This window comes from Podarcis gaigeae (assembly GCF_964106915.1).
Source record: "Podarcis gaigeae genome assembly, chromosome: 16".
NCBI classification, from domain to species: Eukaryota; Metazoa; Chordata; class Lepidosauria; order Squamata; family Lacertidae; genus Podarcis; species Podarcis gaigeae.
Genome location: NC_139693.1, coordinates 9,471,967 through 9,492,480, shown reverse-complemented (window position 1 = coordinate 9,492,480; position 20,514 = coordinate 9,471,967). Strand labels below are relative to the sequence as shown.

The window sequence follows — 20,514 nt, the reverse complement described above, 5'->3', positions numbered from 1 at the left end:
TCGGCCAGTAAAGCGAGATGAGTGCCGCAACCCCAGAGTCGGCCACGACTGGACCTAATGGTCAGGGGTCCCTTTACCTTTACCTTCTGTGCTTCGAGTCTGACACTCTAGCCCAGGGTAGGCAACCTAAGGCCCATGGGCTGGATGCGGCCCAATTGCCTTCTCAATCCGGCCCGCAGACAGTCCAGGAATCAGCGTGTTTTTACATGAGTAGAATGTGTGCTTTTATTTAAAATGCATCTCTGGGTTATTTGTGGGGCATAGGAATTTGTTCACTTCCCCCCCCCCAAAAAAAAATATAGTCCGGCTCACCACATGTTCTGAGGGCCGGTGGACCGGCCCACGGCTGAAAAAGGTTCCTGATCCCTGTTTTAGCCCACAGCTGGGGGGCCTTGCAGCCCTCTGGAGTCCCCACAAAGCCCCAACTCCTGGCCCTCTGGCTGGGGTTGGGGAGCTGGGAGTCTGGGCACAGGTTCCCCGTCTGTGGGCTACCCTGACTTGCAATGGGTCTCCAGTGCAGTCATGCCTTGGAAGTTGAGCAGCCTAGTTCTCGGACGTTTTGGCTCCTGAATGATCCAAACCCAGAACTGACCTTATGCAGCCAAATGTGTCAGATGTGTCAGATGGCACACTGCCCCTCTTCCAAATATCTCCCTCCCAAACCAAAGACCCCAAAACACCTTGGATCGCTGCCCCCAAGGGATCCCAGTGACGTCTGAGGGATCGTCTTAGAAACACCTGTGTTGCAAGAAGCCGCAGTGAAGCGCCCAGGAAAAGACTGGCCAGCGAAAGGCAAGTCGGTAGCTCCTGCAATCCCCAAATATTAGCTGGGCGAGTTATTAGCTGTATGTGTCTATTACTCATTTCCAAACTTGTGTGTTGCAAAATTGCCTCAAGGAGCGACGCCTATGCATTGAGGAGGAACGCAGGAAGCCGCCATCGACGGTGTCAGCCTAGCGCAGGATTCCCTACACTGACTGGCAGCAGGCCTCTAGGGTTTTAGGCAGAGAGTCTCTCGCAGCCCTATGGGGAGACGCAACTGGGGCTTGAACCTTCTGCCTTGAAAAGAACCTTCTGCCTTGAAATCTACCACTGAGCTACAGGAAGAGGAGGGGGCCCTGTTGTGTCTCTGCATGAGTTTGCTGTTCCACCTTCTCCCATCTGATCCTGCCATGCCTCAATGCCAGAACCTGGGCTTGCCTCTTACAGGAGGCAGCCTGCTGCTGCTCTGCATGAGTTGCTGTTCTGCGTCGCCCTCTTCCTCCCTAGTGCCCCCATCTGCCACAGGCTCTGCCCAGCTGAGTCAGGCCAAAGCCCCATGCGGCCCAGGGTGGCACAGTGGCCAACCAGATGCCCCTCTGGCAAACCTGCAAGCGAGAGGGAACGAGATGGGAACAACCCTTTTCTGCCAGAGAGAGTTGCTGCCAAACAGGGGAACCAGCACTGGGACTGATGAACCAAGAGTCTGAGCGGCATCAAGGCAGATTCCTAGCAAGCTTAAGAAGCAGAGATGCAGGACCTGCGGGCCTTAGATGTTGCTGGACTACAACTCCCATCATCCCTGGTCATTGGTGCTGCCTGGTGCGAGCTAATGGGAGTTGGAGTCCGGCAATGTAAAAACAGCCTGCTGGATCCAGCCCATCTAGCAAACCTGGAGGAGGATAGCACAGGTAGCTCTCTCCTGGCTTGAACCCCATAGCACTTAGAATATTTTGGTGCCCCCCATATATATCCAATTTAAACTATAAGCAATAATAGACCGTAGAACAAAATTTTATTTTTTGAAACGATACGAAACAAAACCTACAGTAAGATGGAAAATAATGCTTGTTTTGAATACAGTGGTATCTCAGGTTACATACGCTTCAGGTTACAGACTCCGCTAACCCAGAAATAGTGCTTCAGGTTAAGAACTTTGCTCCAGGATAAGAACAGAAATCGTGCTCCGGCGGCGCGGCGGCAGCGGGAGGCCCCATTAGCTAAAGTGGTGCTTCAGGTTAAGAACAGTTTCAGGTTAAGAACGGACCTCCGGAACAAATTAAGTACTTAACCTGAGGTACCACTGTACTTCCAACTTTATTGACACTTGGAAAACCTTCCTCCTTTTTCTAATTGAAAAGTCTTTGATCAGATCAATACTTGGGAGACATAAGGCATCCCAGCCCGCTTTGCCACAAAGTTGTTCTGTTGAGATTTTTTTATGTACTTCAACTGAGAAAACGAACACTCAGCTGAGCAGTTTGTGACCATTAATTTGGTTAAAATGGAAATTTTTTGTGGTGCCTCCCTTCCCTTGATGCCACAAGCACATGCTTAGAATCACAGAACTGGATAGTTGGGAGGGACCCCGAGGGTCATCCAGCCCAACCCCGCTGCAATGCAGGAATCTTCAGATCGAAAGCATCCACGACAGAGGGCAGCCCAACCTCTGCTTAAAAAAAACTTCTAAGGAAGGAGAATCCACAACCATCAAGTTTATTTTGCTTAATGGTTAATCCATCCCTGCTTGAGCATGGGGAAAATAAAAATAAAATGGAAAGAGGCATGGTTGCCAGGCTAACTCAACCATTTTTCAGTGGGGCATCTAGAGCAGTGTTTCCCAACCGTGGGTCTTCAACTGTTTTTTTGGTAGCCATCACCCCTGACCACTGATCTTGCTAGCTAGGGATGATGGGAGTTGGAGTCCAGAAATAGGTGGAGACCCAAGGTTGGGAAACACTGATCTAGAGAACAGAAGGACCGATGAGTTGGGTCACTGGCCTGATTCGGATAACCAGGCTCCTCTTATCAGAAATTCCCAACTCGGGTGTGGCGCTGGGCTCCCGCCATGGGCGTTGGGATACTCTCATCTGCCTAAGTCAAGGAAGCGGACTGCAGGGCAGGGAAGCCAAGGGTGGCAACACCTGGGCACTGGCAGGCAGACTCAGGAACCGGCTGTACTTTTTCCTACCCAACGCCCATTAATCCCTCTGTTGCAAACCGGCCCCGAAGGACGGAAGGAGGGGGGGCGGCCTTTGCGCCAGCGCTCCCGAGCGGTGCCAGGCAGGCGATGGGTGGGAAGGGGACGTGCCCAAACAGGTCCTGGGAACGGCCCCCGGTACACGCAGAGCCTCTCCCCTGGGTCAGGAGGACCCTGGCAAGGAAAGGAACCCGCCTGCCAGAGAGCTGGAGCAAGGAGGAGAGAGCAAGGTTTTCGTACCATAAAACACACACACACACACACACACACAACACAACGCAAAACCACACAGCCGCCCTGATGTGACTTTGCTGCTAGCGAGTTCCCAGGGGAAGGGAGTGGTTCAGATAGGTGGGAGGATTCCCAGCCCCTAAACAACATGGTCTCTTTAAGAAAGGGGGGGGGGGGAGAGACTGAATAGTCATAAGCTTAAGGAACATATTAAAAAAAAATGTCCAGCAGCGCAGTTGTTGCAGCTTGCAGGAAAAGGAGCGCTGGCTTAGACTTGGACAGGGCCAAGAAAGAGAGAAAGAGAGAGCGTGTTTAGTTTGGCTAGCGGGTGGTGAATCAGGTCCGAAACAGATCAGGCGCTGAAAGTAGAAGAAAGCAAGTTTCTGTGTTGCAAGGCCACAGCGCATGAGGCTAGTCCTCAGCGTCTCAGGAACGCCAATGGCCTATCTAGTCCAGCCTCCTGTTTCCTCAAGTGGCCAAGCAGTGGGGAGCCAGCAAGCAGGACCTGAGCCATAGCTGTCAACTTTTCCCTTTTCTTGCGAGGAATCCTATTCGGAATAAGGGAATGTCCCTTAGAAAAAGGGAAACGTTGACATCTATGACCTGAGCACGGGAGCGGCCCTTTCCTCTTGTGCTTTCCAGGTCGGTACAGTGGTACCTCAGGTTACATACGCTTCAGGTTACAGAGGCTTCAGGTTACAGACTCTGCTAACCCAGAAATAGTACCTCGGGTTTAGAACTTTGCTTCAGGATGAGAACAGAAATCGTGTGGCGGCAGCGGGAGGCCCCATTAGCTAAAGTGGTGCTTCAGGTTAAGAACAGTTTCAGGTTAAGAATGGACCTCCGGAACGAATTAAGTACTTAACCCGAGGTACCACTGTACTCAGAAGAATCGCTGCGTCTTACTGTGGCGGCAGAGCACAACCACCATGGCTAGTAGCCACGGGTAGCGTTCGCCTCCAGGAATTTGTCCAACCCTCTTTTAAAGCCATCCAAGATGGTGGAGCATCGCTGCCTCCTGTCTCAGGGAGTTCCACAGTTTAACCACGCCACACGCTGCTGCCTCTAGCTGTGGAGGCGGAGCACAGCTAGTAGCCAATCGAGAGCCTTTATCCTCCATGAATTTGGGAGAACAAAAGAGAGAGAATAGGCTTCCATTTCTCTCTCCTTCCGCCTTCCCACTCTAACCCTCCTCCTGACTCCAATTCCTCGCTTCCAGGATCTGTAGGACCCCGCCTCTCACAGCCTGAGAAGAGGGAAGCAGTGACCCGCTAGATTTTTTCTGAATTTCATCTCCCATCCCTCCTGACCATTGGCCAGGCGGACTAGGGTTGATGGGAGCTGTGGCCCAACAACATCTGAACATTCCCCCAGCTTCCCCAACCTTGCTTTACAGCTCTGTAAATGCCTTTAACACTAATTGGCTGGGCCATGTGATCCCTGATTGGCTGCGCCATGTGTCCAAGACTGGAGTGGGGGATCTGTAGCCCTCTAGATTCCCCCAAACTTCATCCCCCCTGACTTTTGGTCCTGCTGGCTGGGGATGGAGGGCAGCTGTGGTCCAACAAGGTCTGAAAGCATCCTGAATAAGGACGGCAGTTCTGTCTTTAGGAGACAGTCTCTGGGGTGTGTTTTTTTAGAATTAAAAAAAAAACAAAACCCCACGCTGACTATTTGGATTGTCTATTTTTAAAAGAAAATCAGATAAAAGTTCCTTTCATTGCCATTGCTGCGTTTGCTGATGCTTTGAAGTGCGACTTTCCGAGACAACGGAAGCCAATGGTGCTTCTGTTTCGGTCTCCAAGTGAGACAGAGACCATTATTATTATTATTTTCTTTCCAGTCGCAACTTCGAAACACGCCAGCTGGCAAAATGCAAGCGTAGCTTCTCTCCCCCCCCCTTCCCCACAGGAGGCAGTGCGGTGTAGTGGCTAGAGGGTTGGACCGAGACTGGAGGGTTTGAGTTGAACACATCCCCACCTGCCCACTTGGCCACAAATCTCACAGGGTGACCTTGGTCTGTTATCTCTGAGGCTCACCTACCGCGCAAGGTTGTTGTGAAGATGAAAAGGTGTGTATGGGGGGGGGGGAAATATGTAAGCCACTTTGACATGTTCGGAGGAAAGACTCTTCCCAAGGAGATGGAGGCGTGCAGAGACAGTACATGTTGCCAAATTCCAAAAACCCAGCAAGCCGAAAGTCCCAGTAGCCAAGGTGCACTGAATTTTGCCCATGAGAAGTTCAGTTTTTAAATGGTGAAAGAAACAAAATGGTCATCTGTCGAAGGAGCCCATTTCGGTGGGTCCTGGGCGGACCAGGGAGAAAGAGGGAGGCTGAGGACGGTAAGGGGCAGGCAAGGATTAAGGTTAGGTCATAATACTCTTTAGGGGACACGGGTGGTGCTGTGGTCTAAACCACAGAGCCTAGGACTTGCTGATCAGAAGGTCGGCGGTTCGAATCCCTGCGACGGGGTGAGCTCCCGTTGCTCAATCCCTGCTTCTGCCATCCTAGCAGTTCAAAAGCACGTCAAAGTGCAGGTAGATAAATAGGTACCGCTCCGGTGGGAAGGTAAACGGCGTTTCCGTGCGCTGCTCTGGTTCGCCAGAAGCAGCTTAGTCATGCTGGCCACATGACCTGGAAGCTGTACGCCGGCTCCCTTGGCCAGTAAAGCGAGATGAGCGCTGCAACCCCAGAGTCGTCCACAACTGGACTTAATGGTCGGGGTTCCCTTTACCTTTATTAAACATCGCAATATTCTGATATGCCTGAAATAAGGACGGAGGTAGGCTTTGTGGTTTTCTCCACACTGTGGTTTTTCCAAAGCACATGCACACGTCATGATTCACAATATATTGCAAGGTCAAAAACTATGATACTGATATAAAAATATGGACTTCAAATTGGTTTTGGACGATACTGTGGTACCTTGGTTGTCGAACGGCTTGGCTCCCGAACAAATCGGCTCCCGAATGCCGCAAACCCAGGAGTGAGTGTTCTGGTTTGCAAACATTTTTCAGAAGCCTAAACGGCCTCGGTCCAGTATACCTGAAGCAGCGTCTCCACCCCCATCATTCTGCCCGGACGCTGAGGTCCAGCGCCGAGGGCCTTCTGGCGGTTCCCTCATTGCGAGAAGCGAAGCTACAGGGAACCAGGCAGAGGGCCTTCTCGGTAGTGGCGCCCACCCTGTGGAACGCCCTTCCAGCAGATGTCAAAGCAATAAACAACTACCTGACATTCAGAAGACATCTTAAGGCAGCCCTGTTCAGGGAAGTTTTTAACGTGTGATTGTACTGTATTTTTGGTTTTTATGGAAGCCACCCAGAGTGGCTGGGGAGGCCCAGCCAGATGGGCGGGGTATAAATAATAAATTATTATTATTATTATTATTATAAGCCGAATGTCTGATGTGGCTTCCGATTGAGTGCAGGAAACTCCTGCAGCCAATCGGAAGCTGCGCCTTGATTTTCTAACGGTTTCGGGAGTCAAACGGACTCCCAGAACGGATGAAGTTCCGACAAGCAAGGTATCACTCTATATCGATACATCACCTGGTCCTAATGGGAGAGCTTGCGGAACCACGAACTCATGCAGAGACACAACAGGCCTCCCTCTTCTTCCTCCTTTGGGAGAAGTGCCATAGCTCAGTGGCACAGCCTTGCAGGCAGAAGGTCCCAGGTTCAGCTCCCAGTTGCATCTCCAGGTAGGGCTGCGAGAGATTCCCTGCTTAAAATCCTAGAGAGCTTCTGCCAGTCAGTGCAGGGAACCCTGCGCTAGATGGACTCACTATACAGCAGCTTCCTGTATTCCTCCTCAATGCACGGGCGCCACTTCTTGAAGCAATTTTGCAACACACAAGTTTGGAAATGACTGGGCAAAAGCACCCACAGGCCCACACAGCTAATATTTGGGGACTGCAGGACCTGCCGAGTTTCCTATCCCTGTGCAAACTTTCCCGGATGTTTCACCCCAGCTTCCCACATGGTGAACGACTCAGGTGTTTCCCTATTGCTACCTGTGACGGCACCAAGATCTCATCAGGGGCCCCAATCCATTGCAAATGGGTTCCTGGGTCTTTGGCAAGAGAGGGAGAAATTTGGAAGAGGGGGAGCATGCCATCTTACGCAAGTCCATGTAGAGTAGGCCGATCCAAAGGCTCTGAGCTTGCTCCTACTAAAGGTAAAGGGACCCCTGACGATTAGGTCCAGTCGTGACCGACTCTGGGGTTGCGGCGCTCATCTCGCTTTATTGGCCAAGGAAGCCGGCGTACAGCTTCCGGGTCATGTGGCCAGCATGACTAAGCCGCTTCTGGCGAACCAGAGCAGCGCACGGAAACGCCGTTTACCTTCCCGCCAGAGCGGTACCTATTTATCTACTTGCACTTTTGACGTGCTTTCAAACTGCTAGGTTGGCAGGAGCAGGGACCGAGCAATGGGAGCTCACCCCGTTGCAGGGATTCGAACCACCGAGCTTCTGATCGGCAAGTCCTAGGCTCTGTGGTTTAACCCACAGCACCACCCGCGTCCTACTGGAGGTAATCAATAGCAACTAACTTTTGATGGCATTAAACGGGGCGCCAGGCAAATCCAAGGAGGCAAAGGCCACTGATGGCTGCAAGCCACAACGGCTGTGTTTCCCCTCCTCTGTTGGAGGCAGCGCCTCTGACTACCAGTGGCTCAGGTTTAGTGTTAGAAACTCGGGTATATAAGTTGGTGCCAAGTGGCACCTTGAATCTAGGTCGCCACAACAGAATGTCCACTCGCAAAGCGGGTTGGGCTAGATGACCCATGGAGCCCCTCTTACAACACTACGACTCGCAGATCTCAATTACATCACTTGGCTGTAGCTTGCTCTTACAGCAGTTCACTTGTCCCAATAAGCAAGGAGAAAAGAACAGGTGGAAATGGAAATGGTACTCAATATGGAGATAAGGCAGGGGTTTTTAAACTGCGGTCGCCAAACCTGGTACCCAGAAACCTCCATGCAGAATCTGAGAATTGTAGAGGACCATCTCGTCCAACCCTCTGCATTGCAGGAATATGCAGCTGTCCCAGACAGGGATCAAACCTGCAACGGTGGCCACTGTCGTGGATGGCTTTAAAGGAGGACTGGACAAACTGGATAATTCTGTTGCTAGCTGCAGGTAAGGACAGGTACACAGCTGCCCCGTCAGCAATCACAATACTGAGCTTGACGGACCAAGGGCCCGATTCTGTACAGGGCAGCTTCCTACACCCTGACAAAACCTCTTTTGAGAAAATAAAAACCGACATCCTTTTGCAGCATGGGTCGGGCGGCACGGCAGCGGAGGAAAGTGGTTATGTCTCTTCCTTCCCCCAAGCTTTGCTACATTGCACACTTCCAGGTGCTCAGGGTGGTAAAAACAGGATTGGTCCCCTGAGCACTACGAATGGGCTCCCAACCTGCAAACCGCAGCGCTGAGAGATGGGCAGCAGAATTTGTAGCTACCTGCATGCATATTAAGTCCCTAGCCAACCACCTTTCCTGGGACAACAAGACCCAACTTCAACCTAGGATGGGTTTCACATCATTTCCCAGCCACATCTCTGATGAGTTGTAAAAAAACATCTTTGCACAGATGCGGAAATCAGCACCGACTGCCCGTTTAAGGCCCGATTTCAACTGCGACTGGAAAATTTCAGTTTCCGGGCCCGATTCAAGGTGCTAATAAATGCCAGCACCCAAAGACCTAGGTAACTTAGGCTCCAAATATCTGAGAGGCCTTGCCCTTCCCAACAGACCCTCCTTGGGGGGGGCACCTTGGTAATTCCACCCCCTCAGTTGTTTGGGGTGGCAGTGGCAAACGAGAGGGCCTTTTCGGTGGCAGCCCCTCAGTTGCGGGACTCCCTCCCCACAGAGGTATGCCTGGCTTCTCCACTGCACAGCTTTCTGGGCATGCTGAAGGCACACATCTTTAGTTGAGCTTCCTGCACTGCGGGGGTTGGACTAGATGTCCCTTGGTGTCCCTTCCAATCTGCAATTCTATGATTCAACTCTGGCCTACAACATCTGAGGTGTGTGCTTTCAAGGCCCACCCTGTTCCTGAGACTATAATCAGTTTAAACTATTTTTAATACCAGATTTGAAATGGTCGCAACATCCCCTGGGACCTGCTGGTGAAGGGCTGGCTGCTTTCTGGTGGTGGTTGGTAATAAATTTAATAATTATTATAATAATACGAAAATTCTGAACTTGGACTCATCCTCCCTAATAGCAATCTGGTTGCCCTTCATAAATTTTTGAGATTACCGTATTTCTTGCTCTATAAGACGCAACCAGACCATAAGACGCAGCTAGTTTTTGGAGGAGGAAAACAAGAAAAAAAATATTCTGAATTTCAGCAGCCAGAACAACAAGAGGGATCGCTGCGCAGCGAAAGCAGCGATCCCTCTTGCTGTTCTGACTTCTGGGGTAGCTGTGCAGCCTGCATTCGCTCCATAAGACACACACACATTTCCCCTTACTTTTTAGGAGGGAAAAAAGTGAGTCTTATAGAGCAAAAAATAGGGTACTTTTTCGGTAGGCAAGGAGAGGTTGGGAGTGGGAAACCGGAGATGAAGAGGACGAATTGAAACAGAAACACGGGAGTTGTGCAAAATGGGTTTATGTTGAAGTAACTTTGCTGATAGAATCTACGTATATTAAAAAAGAAAATCTGCCAACTTGCCATTTAATAAAGAAAGAAGGAAACTGAACTACAGAAAGTGGAGTTCCCCTCGCAAAACATGACGATGGCACCGGAAAAGCTTTTCACAGATCTCTGCAGTTTCTCCCCCGCAAACACACACACAGAGGACTAGAAGCATGGCTGAGGTGTCAAACTAAATCCAGAGGATTTCAAGGAAGCAAGGAAGCAAAACCTGTGCCACAACACCGGAGATATGAAAGTCCTGCCAGAGCTCATTCTCCTCCCCTCCCACCAACGCCTCTCCAAGGGTGAATCAGTTTGTGCCAAATTTCAATTATGGAAGGAGACGGTGGATTCCACTTACTGAAGGAATCCTAAGACAGCAGGAGATAGAGGAAGGGAAAGTACCCCACAGAAAGAGCACAGCACACACACCCCACTCAATCTGGGGGGGGGGGAGAGAATTCCAAGGGGATGCGGCAACTGACACACTTTGGAAAACTACCCAAGCGGACATCATATATTACAAAATGGGGAGGGAATAAAAACCACAGAGACCCAAAAGCATGTGGTGGAAATGTGGGGGGCTAGAATACACACTGGGGGGGCTCGGTTGCGAATACAACGGGGCGGTTAAAGGATGCCCAAAACAGCCACTTGCCTAGGTTATGTTTGATACTGAAACACACACACAAACACACATAATTTCATCATCTTCGGAACGTAAAAGCAGAGCCAGTTTAAATGCCCCCCTTCGCCTCAAAACAGCCAGGCCCCACAGCTGGGGGGCAGAAACCCCTTGCCAAGCTGCCCCAAGAGGGTAGCAAGGGGCAGGGAGAGGCCCCCCCCCTTTGCCACCACCTGAACCCAGCACCTATAGCTTCCGGAAAGGGGTTAAAATTACAGCCTCCGACACTTTTGCAGGGCCCTTCGACCAGTTTTGCTTGGTTCTGGAACCTCTCCGCAGAATCCTGCCAAGCGGGCACACATTTCTGGCGGAGAGGCTGCCAGCGAACCCTCAAAGGCTGATCTCAGGTGGGCTGGCACCTGGAGCACCCGTTCTCCAAGCCCCCCTTTGCCCAAACACATCCCTCAGCCACCCCTGGCGATTCATCCTCGCCACTTACCTCTCTCCCCCTCTTTCTCTCACTCTCTCGAAGGAGCAAACAGTTCTGAGCCAGGCAGGCAGGCAGGATCCCACCTCAAACAGGAGGCAACGCCCACACCCCAGGTTGTGAGCACCCCACCCTCAAACCTTCTTAACCCTTTGCCACGCTCTCCAGCCTCGAACGGAGAGCCCGGCAGGGGGGTTCACCCTGCCTTCTCCCTGCTCCCCGGAAAGGCACCCACCTGGAAACACACACACACACCAACCACCACCAGCGGGCAGCCAGCCAAGTGCCGCGAAGGCTACAAGTCAGGAAATAGTCCTGGGTTCGAATCTCGCCATGCGCAGCCCTCAGCGTTTCCCACCCGCCCTATTGAGGGGGGGGACAACGCCACGTGCCTGGCTCGCAGGGTCGTTGGGACGCAAGGCAAGAGGTGCGGGGACCCCTCGGAAGCCTCTGAAAATGTGAAATGGCGGCTCATGACATTTATTGGGAAATCGCGCCGGTTTGGAGGCCTCGCCTCTAAACCCACTCACCCACCCAGGTGCAGGAAAAGCAGTTGTGGTGAGCACAGAAGCTACCTGAGGCTGATCAGCAAGCAGATAATTTAAGAGAAGCTTGTAAGAAAAGCAAGGCGGGGAGTCCTTTGGCATTCACATGCGCACACAAGCTCCTCGCAGACTCTGTGCTACATCCGTATAAACACAGAGCAGGGTTGCCAACTGTCCTGGAAGGCATGGCTTGGGCAGCTCCTGTGCTTCAATCTGTGGAAATCAGCGTGTGAGAGAGAGACCGCGTGGCGTCCCACGGCGCATGGATCAAAGCACACATGCCTGACTACAGATCATCCCGTTCCCCCCCAAAAAAGGCACAGCCGCGGAGGCCGTTTCGGAAGTTGGCAGGCCTAGGCCGCGGAGCCTTCCGAAAGGCATATGAAAGGAAGAGCCGCCCTCCTCCGCCGCCTTTCCTTCTGGCATGCACTGAGCAACTGGCACTTGGAGGTAGACTGCCCCTGAAGTGGGAGGTTCCATTAATGGCGAGCCAACTCCAGAGGTGCTGCAGAAGCGGCGAGACGTACAACTCACAAACAGACGCATGCATACAAAAGTCAGTCGAGGCCTCTTAGCTGTGGGGTGGGGAGCCCCGGGCTCAGGGGTTGAATATGGCCCTCAAGATATCGCTATTTGGCCCTCAGGACTCTCCCCAGGCAACACTCCCCCCCCCCCCCCGGCTGGCCCTTGGCTTCACACACTGCTTGAGTGTTTCTGCCTGGCCAGAATGTGCCTTTCAGCTCCGATCATAGAATTGGAAGGGGTCCTAAGGGTCATTTAGTCCAACCCCCTGAAATGCAGGAATGTCAACTAAAGCATGCCTTATTTGCTTGCCTGGAGAGAGAGAGAGGGAGAGGGAGAGAGAGAGAGGGGGGGGCCACGTGAGCAAGCGTAGAAATTAGCCCCATGCTCAAAGGCAAAATTTATATTTGCTGCCCCGCCCACTTTTGCCTCTGGCCCCACCCACCGCAAGCACACACGGCCCTTGGCAAGCTGCTCAGAACAGAATGCGGCCCTCCGCTCCCCCACACCCAACTTTGCAAAGTGACAAAAATAAAAGTTGTCATCTGTGTGACATCCTCAACGTAGAGCCATCTGACCTTGAAGCAGCCCTCCAGCTCTTCCCTATTGGGGGTGATTGCGATGGTTAAGATGGACAAGGACGGGAAAGACCTGGGTTCGAATCCACACTCGGCCATAAAGTTCACTGGGGTCACCATGGGCCAGTTACCATCTTCCAGCCTAACCTACCTCGCAGGGTTAGTGTGGAGGGAGGGGGAGAACTCTGTACGTCGCTTTGAGCTTCTTGGAGGAGAAGGACGGAGGATTAAATGTTATGAATATATAAGTAAAATCGTTTCCTGGGGGTTTTTTTTGGGGGGGTGTCCTGTTATGATTTTACTATGTGTGACTCCCTGCTTCAAGGCTGCAACTCTTTGCCAGGATCTCTGGGAGTTAACATCTTAGAAGCGGGCGGGCCTCGTCTCCAGAACACATGCGTGTTAAGACACACACAAGAGCGCCACCGCACAGCCAGTCACATCGCACAATGCCTGGGCTCGTCTTGGCAGCAGGCAATTGCGGTTTTGGTTTGTTTCAAACCCTCAAGGAGGTGGCAGCAAAGACCCTCTTGGCTTTTTGAACAGGGTAGGACGGATAAATCTATGCAGCGGAGGCGCCTAGCAGGAGGACTCTAGTTCCTATCAGCCCCCAAGGATGCTGGGAGTTGTAGTTTGACAATGTTCTAGGACTCCAGCTCCCATGAGTCCCCCTAGCCAATAGCCAGGTATGCTGGGAATTGTAGTTTGACCAATGTTCTTGGACTCCCATAAGCCCCCAGGCAGTCTGGCCAATGGTCAAGAATGATGGGATTTGTAGTCTAGCAAAACATCTGGTCAACAGCATACAGAAAGGGGAAGAGAGCCTTCAGCCACATGTTGCTGGCTGGGCATGCAGATGTTCTGAACAAGAATCTCAGGCGACAAGGATTTTACAACGTTGACCCTATTTCCACCTGTGAAACACCAGGGTAGGCGAAGGGGTGGAGGCGAGCAAGGATGACTCCTCCACACAGACACTTTTATCAAGCACCAACCAACAGACGCTAGCAAATGGGCGCTTTGCGGTGTGGAAAGTGCACTCTGCACATGCTCCAGAGTCCCCTCCTCCTTCCACAAAGGTTGAACCAAACCTTTGGAGAGAAGAAGAGGGAAGGAATCTCTCAATTATTCTGCCACAACCCTGGTGATCCTTTTTTTCTCCCAAATCTCCCTCGGGTGAGGAAAAATGGACTGCAAGAGGGGGGGAAGCAAGAAAGAAGCAAGAACGAGAGACACTGCCTTGGAATATGGAGGTTCTGCTTAGAATTCCCCTCTGGAACTCCCTGCCACAAGGGGCAGAGATCGCCACCCACTTGGTGGCCAAATCCTGGGTGACGGACAGCTGCCAGCCACGATGGTGACGCTCTCCCACTGCTGCCAGGAGCGGCGACGTACCTCTGAATACCACCCGCCGGGAATCACGGGGGTGGGGTGGGAGAGACATCATTAGGCCACCTGCCCCAAGCGACCCAGAAAGGGTGTCCACCACCAGCCTCGCTCCTCGCCCTACTTCCTTGCCTCCTGCCCCACTTCTCCGAGCCGCGTTGTGTCACCTGGCGGGGCTGAGCCAAGCCGGCGTGCCCCAACCTGCCCTGCCGAGCGGCCTGGCAAGGTGGGCGCTGCCCCTGCTGAGCCAAGCCGCGCCCCCACCCAGGTCCCTCCCCGAAAGTGCTGGCTTGACTCAGCCTGCAGGGTAGCAACGGCGCCAGCGGAAAGGGCTTCTTCCCTCCTGAACAGATGGGGCAAGGCGGGCACAGAACTGCGCCAGGGGAGATGGCAAGGAGAGACAGGCCTGGCAGCAGATATAGGACGGGGCTGCCTTATAAACAGGCAGACCACCGGTCCACAGAGCTCAGTGTTGCCTGCACGGACTGGCAGCATCTGTCTAAGGTTTCGGGCAGGGGACATCCTCAGCCCTACCTAGAGATGCCGGGACTTGAACTCAGGACCTCCTGCATGCAAGGCCACTGAGCTCTGGTTTCCCAGCAGGGCTCTTCCTGTGTGCTTATGTTATTTCCAGCAACTCCCTCTGCCAAATTAGAAGTTCCTAGTCCTCATGGTTTTGCATAAGGGGATGATTTAAACTGGAACCTAGGAAGTTTGGACCATTAGTCAAAAGAACATAAGTGGTTGCCTTCTACTGAGTCAGAATCTGTTCCATCGACCTCAGGACTGTCATCAGTGACTGATAGCGACTCTCCAGGGTTAGTGGCAAGGGACATGCTCTGGAGAGGACGCTCCCTGTCTGGTTTCGTCAAATCAAAATTTTGTTGGAAGATGTAAATAAAATAAAATAAAATAAAATCTCCCTTCCCTTGTCCTGGCAAGTACTAGGTGGGTAATTTCGTAAAGGTGCTCATGTCGAGAGCTTCCTGGGAGGAATGCCCAGACCCCTCACAGGAGGGATGTGGCATTTGAACTCTGAACATGCTCAGAAACACATCATTTCGCCTGGCACTGGAAGTGGGCTCCAATTAGGCCCCTCAAAGGAGGTGCTCTGGTCCTAGCCTTCTGCAGATCTGGTTTGCAGAAGGTCGCAAGAAACTAAGAAGAGCCCAGCAGGATCAGGCCGCGTCTAATCCCAGCATCCTGTTCTCACAGAGGTTGAGCAGGAGGACCTTGAGCTCAATAGCAACTCTCCTCCCTTGCAACTGAGAATGAGGTAGACTGCTCCTGAAACAGGAGGCTCTAGACGGCTCTTGCGGCTATTCACCCATCAAAATAATCTGAGCTGGTTTCTGCTCCTATCAGAACGTAAGGTGAGGCTTCTAGACCAGGCCAGCCTAGTATCCTGTTCTCACAATTGCCAACCAGATGCTCTGAGTTCGGGTTTGTCTGCTGGCAGTACCTGACCAGATGCAGGTTGTGAGTGTGTGATATGGAAAAAGCAGCGGCTTTGTGTGTTTTCATTTCTATTCCACCTTTCCTCCCAGGAGCTGCTTCCCACTCTCGTTTTATCTTCACAACAACCCTATGAGGTAGGTCAGGAGTCAGCCCAAAGTCCCTCAACTGGGTGAGAATTTGAACCTGGGTCTCCATGTGTGTGTGTGTGTGTGTGTGTGTGAAACAACACACCCGTGACCAAGTAAGTCAGCTGCCTATGGGTAACTTTGCCCTGGGACTCTGCCAACCCTCAAATCTATTTTTAAAAAAACAGACAAACCAGTACCATAGCTGTCAAGCGTCCCTTATTTGGCGGGACAGTCCCTTATCCCAGCGCCATGTCCCGCTGCTGTCCCTTATTGATGATGTCCCTTAAATAAGCTATTGAAGGTAATGGGGCCCTTTCTATGTCCAGCTGTCCTTTGTCAACAACAAATTGTTGCTGTATTTTTGTGTTGAATGTATGCTATATGGTAATTTATGGACCTAATAGATATCTAAAGCCATTTGCACGCAACAAAATATGTATTTTATCAAAGTAATTGTTGATCCCTTATTTTCGAGGCTGCTGGTCCCTTATTTTCAAATCTGTAAGTTGACAGCTATGACCAGAACTCAGTCCGACAGAAAGCAAACTAACAAAGTTATACCCGCCATCCGCACTATGCATTTAAAGCAGTTCCATACCACTTTAAACAGCCGTGGCTTCCCCTGGGAAAGTGTAGTTTGCTATGGGTGCTGAGAGTTCTTAGGAGACCACCCATTCCCCTCACAGAGCCACAGTTCCCAGAGTCCCCTAGGAAGAGGGATTGACTGTTCAAACCACTCTGGGAACTGTAGGTCCTAACAGGCCTCAGCACCCTTTCGCAAACTACAGTTCCCAGGATTCCTTTGGGAAAGCCGTGACCCTGCTTTAAATGTTCAGTGCAGATGGGCCCTTAGTCTCTAAGTCTGCGGGTGGGAGCAGGGAGGGAAGTCCCTTAATCTGCTCACCACCAAACAGGTGCCTCGGCCCGGACACCTGGGTTCCCCAGGCACGCTTCCGATTCTTCTTTCGCCCACAGCTGCAGCGTGGGGAGCCAGACCGCTTCCCTCCCACCCCTCAACCCCGCTGAGGAAAAAATGAACAAGCCAGCTGGACAAGAGCCCACCCAGGTGGGGGAAGAAAACAGAGAACGAAAGAGAGAGAGAGAGCGCAAGGGAACGAGGAAATAAGATTGTCCGTTTACTACCCACTTAAGAAGAGCAGCTGATATGAAAGAGGAACTGCTGCATGGCGGCTTGCAAAAGGGGGTGGGATTGCTAACAGGGCTAGGATAGGCTGGAAGGGCATCGGACGACATGCGCCTCAGAAAATGAAAAACATGCTTTGTTGTGCAAGAGGCATGGGGTGGGCACAACTGCCTCTGGGCAGGATCCCAGGCACCAACACGCCCTGGGCCCATTTCACAGAATCACAGAATTGTCGAGTTGGAAGGGACACCAAGGGTCATCTAGCCCAACCCCCTTTTTTGCCCAACGTGAGACTCGAACCCACAGCCCTGAGATTAAGAGTCTCATGCTCTACCAAACTGAGGTATCCCAGGGATAATGTTCATTTCCTGCCTTTTCCTCCAAGGAGGTGGCGTACGTGGCTCTCCCCCCTCCTGGGTTTAATTCCCACAACAACCTTGCGAGGTGGGATAGGCAAGAGAGAGCGACTGACACCCCTCCCATGGGTGGGATTTGAACCCTGGTCTCTTCCCAGGTCCTTGTCCAGTACTCTAAGCACTACACCAATATGTCTTGAGAGTGGGGACATGCAAGACTCCAGGCCCGATGGCTCCAAAATGGCGTCCTAATGTCCATAGCCAATGGTGGTCCTACTTGAGAGTCAGCACCCATTAAGGTGAATGCGCACGGCTAACTGAGGCCCGTTCCTTTCAATGGGTTTATTCGGAGGAGGGTGAGCAGAGGAGATGGCAGCATGCCCAACGAGGGCACAGGGGCGAAAGCGAATTGTCGTCTCCCACCCAACAGACTCGGCTCTCTCCCACCCTTCCCGTTCCAAGTGCGGCCTAGAGATAGCGCCAGTCCGCTCTGGAGGGCCGTTGTGTGGCCCGCTGAGATAAGGGGCCCCAAACGGCTGAAAATAAGGTTAATTTAGAAGTGGGAGAGCTACTTTCTTTTTTTTTGAAAGTGGAAGGTTCCTATACTATACCCCTAGGCTGCAAGGGAATGGCACTCGGCCTTTGGTAAGGCCTAGGGCAGGGCAAGGCTACCTCGCAGGGGTGTTGTGAAAAGGGAGTACCATCCCCGCCACTTTGAGATCCTGGGAAGAAATACCGTAATTTTTGCTCTATAAGACTCACTTTTTCCCTCCTAAAAAGTAAGGGGGAATGTGTGTGTGCGTCTTATGGAGTGAATGCAGGCTGCGCAGCTATCCCAGAAGCCAGAACAGCAAGAGGGATCGCTGCTTTCACTGCGCAGAGATCCCTCTTGCTGTTCTGGCTTCTGAGATTCAGAATATTTTTTTTCTTGTTTTCCTCCTCCAAAAACCAGGTGCGTCTTGTGGTCTGGTGCGTCTTATAGAGCGAAAAATATGGTGTATAATGGGGTATAAATGAAAGAATAAATAACGAATAGATGAACCTGTTCCTCAAGCTAATGACAGGCTCTCTTCAAGTCTATTTCTCGAAGGAGATGTGATCAAGTCAAGGGACCACAGCGGCGTTTTTAAAATACTAATAATAATTTTATTATTTATATCCCGCCCATCTGGCAGGGCTGCCCCAGCGACTCTGCACAGTGTTTGCTTTGCTAATGCAGACAAATAACGAGCTTGATGCACAACGGCCTGAGGCAGCTTCCTGTTTAAATCAGCCCTTTATTCAGAAACCTGAGGACTAGAATCTTGCTTTATATAGAAAGGCCCCGTGGCCTGACTCTCTCCATATAAGGCAATTTCTCCCACCCACCAGCACCCAAGGACCTCTCCCTATGCGCTTCAAATGCGCTCGAGCATTTGTCCCAGAGGGTGAGCCCAGGACACAAGGGTGTAGCCCCCAAAGCGGGCACTGCGATGAAAAGGGAAGAAGAGGCGGTTGCCGGCTTGCGCTGCACCTCCCTTGCGCAACGACGCCTAAGATGGCAACAGGATGGCTGCGGACGTCTCAAGGACCGGCTAGCGGCGCATAGCCACAAACCGTGAAAACCCACACCACCGAGTCCCCTCCTGTTTTATCCTCGCCCACCTGCTATTCAGGGGGTATACTGCCCTGGCAACCAGAGGCTCCATATTTAGCAACGCTAGCCAACAGCTTGCTGCTTCATTCTCATCCACCTGCTACTTGGAGGTGGTATATACTATCCCTGCAGCAATAATAATAATAATAATAATAATAATAATAATAATAATAATCTTTTATTTTTACCCCACCCTCCCTGGCCTCAGAACAGCTAACATCATATAAATAATACAATATGCATAAAAACAAGCAGTCAATTGATTAAAATGCACCCCAAAAATAATTCAAATAAATTGAAGTTAAAGCTGGACAAATGATAATCCTCAGGTTAAAACTGAAAGCGGTTAATACTAGACAGGACCAACTGTTTTCCACTGATATTATAAGGACCTGTGAACAGGCTGGGAAACCTCCTTCGTGCTTGTTCTTGTACAAAGAGAAAATGAGTCAGACTGAACCCTGACCAAAGGCCTGGTGGAACAGCTCCATCTTGCAGGCCTTGCAGAAAGATGCCAAATCTCGCAGGGCTCTGTTCTCTTGTGAGAGCACGTTCCACCAGGCTGGGGCCACAGCGGAAAAGGCCCTGGCTCTGGTTGAGGCCAGTCTAACCTCCCTGTGGCTCAGGATCTCCAATATGTTTTTGTTTGAAGACCATAAGGTCCTCCGTGGGACATACCAGGAGAGGCAGTCCCATAGGTCCGAGGGTCCTAGGCCATATAGGGCTTTAAAGGTTAAAGCCAGCACCTTAAACCTGATCCTGTACTCCACCCGGAGCCAGTGCAACTGGTATAGCACTGGGGGAATGGGATCCCGTGGCGAAGACCCCGTAAGGAGTCTCGCCGCAGCATTCTGCTCCACTCCTCTCTGCTAGCCAACAGCTTCCTGTTTTTTCCATAGCCACCTGCTATTCAAGGGGTACACTACTCCTGCAGCTGGAGGCTCTATTATTGCTGTTGTTATGATGATACAGTGGTACCTCAGGTTACATACGCTTCAGGTTACAGACTCCGCTAACCCAGAAATAGTACCTCGGGTTAAGAACTTTGCTTCAGGATGAGAACAGAAATCGTACCCTGGCGGCGTGGCGGCTTCAGGTTAAGAACAGTTTCAGGTCAAGAACAGACCTCCAGAACAAATTAAATTCATAACCAGAGGCACCACTGTAATGATGATGAGCTAAACCACCCTTCATCTGAAGATCACAGAGCGGTTTGCAACATAAAACTACAAGATGACAACATAAAACACATAACAAAACTAGTAACAACAACAAACCAACAATCCCTCTTCCCACAAACACATTTTAAAGGGCACTGGATGTCAATCAACCCAAGGCCTGGTTGAAGCGGAACGTTTTTTGCCTGGCGCTAAATGGGGAGCCACTGGAAAAAAGGCCCTGTTCTCCTGTTGCCACACTCAGAACATCTCATGGAGGAGGAACATGGAGAAGGGTCTCAGAGGATGATCTCAAGGTCCCGCGTAGGTTCATACTGGGGAATGACAGTCCTTGCAGTCCACAACCCCAGCCTCTCTGCCGCCTCAGTGAAAATCTTTTAAAAGACATTTTTTAAAGCAGCTACGAAAGCCAGGCAGTACAACCACTCCCTGTCCTTTTGCCCAATGCGGCTTCCTCCCCCCTCCCCCAGCTGCCACCCCCCGCTCTGGTCTCCGCAGTCACCAGCCAGGTCGTTGCACTTCAGGGAAATTCAGGTGAGGCAAGCAGGGAGATAAGGAGGGTGAAACAGGCAAGGGAGAGGCCCGGGCACCTTGTGTGGCAAGGAGGGTTCAGGGTGGTACCATAAGGGGGG

The 20,514-nt window shown here is 51.6% G+C and overlaps 1 protein-coding gene across 5 annotated transcripts in view; it reads right to left on the bottom strand.

Moving 5' to 3' along the window:
• The window catches only part of ZBTB7B (zinc finger and BTB domain containing 7B), a 56,238-nt gene that overhangs the window by 20,030 nt on the left and 15,694 nt on the right, over window positions 1-20,514 (bottom strand). The window contains exon 1 of one of the 5 annotated variants that reach the window (XM_083715839.1): window positions 11,527-12,134. The exons of 3 other annotated variants lie outside the window; for them this stretch is intronic. The gene's annotated coding sequence lies outside the window, so the exon portion shown is untranslated. One more of the 5 variants, XM_083715841.1, reaches the window with a different exon arrangement.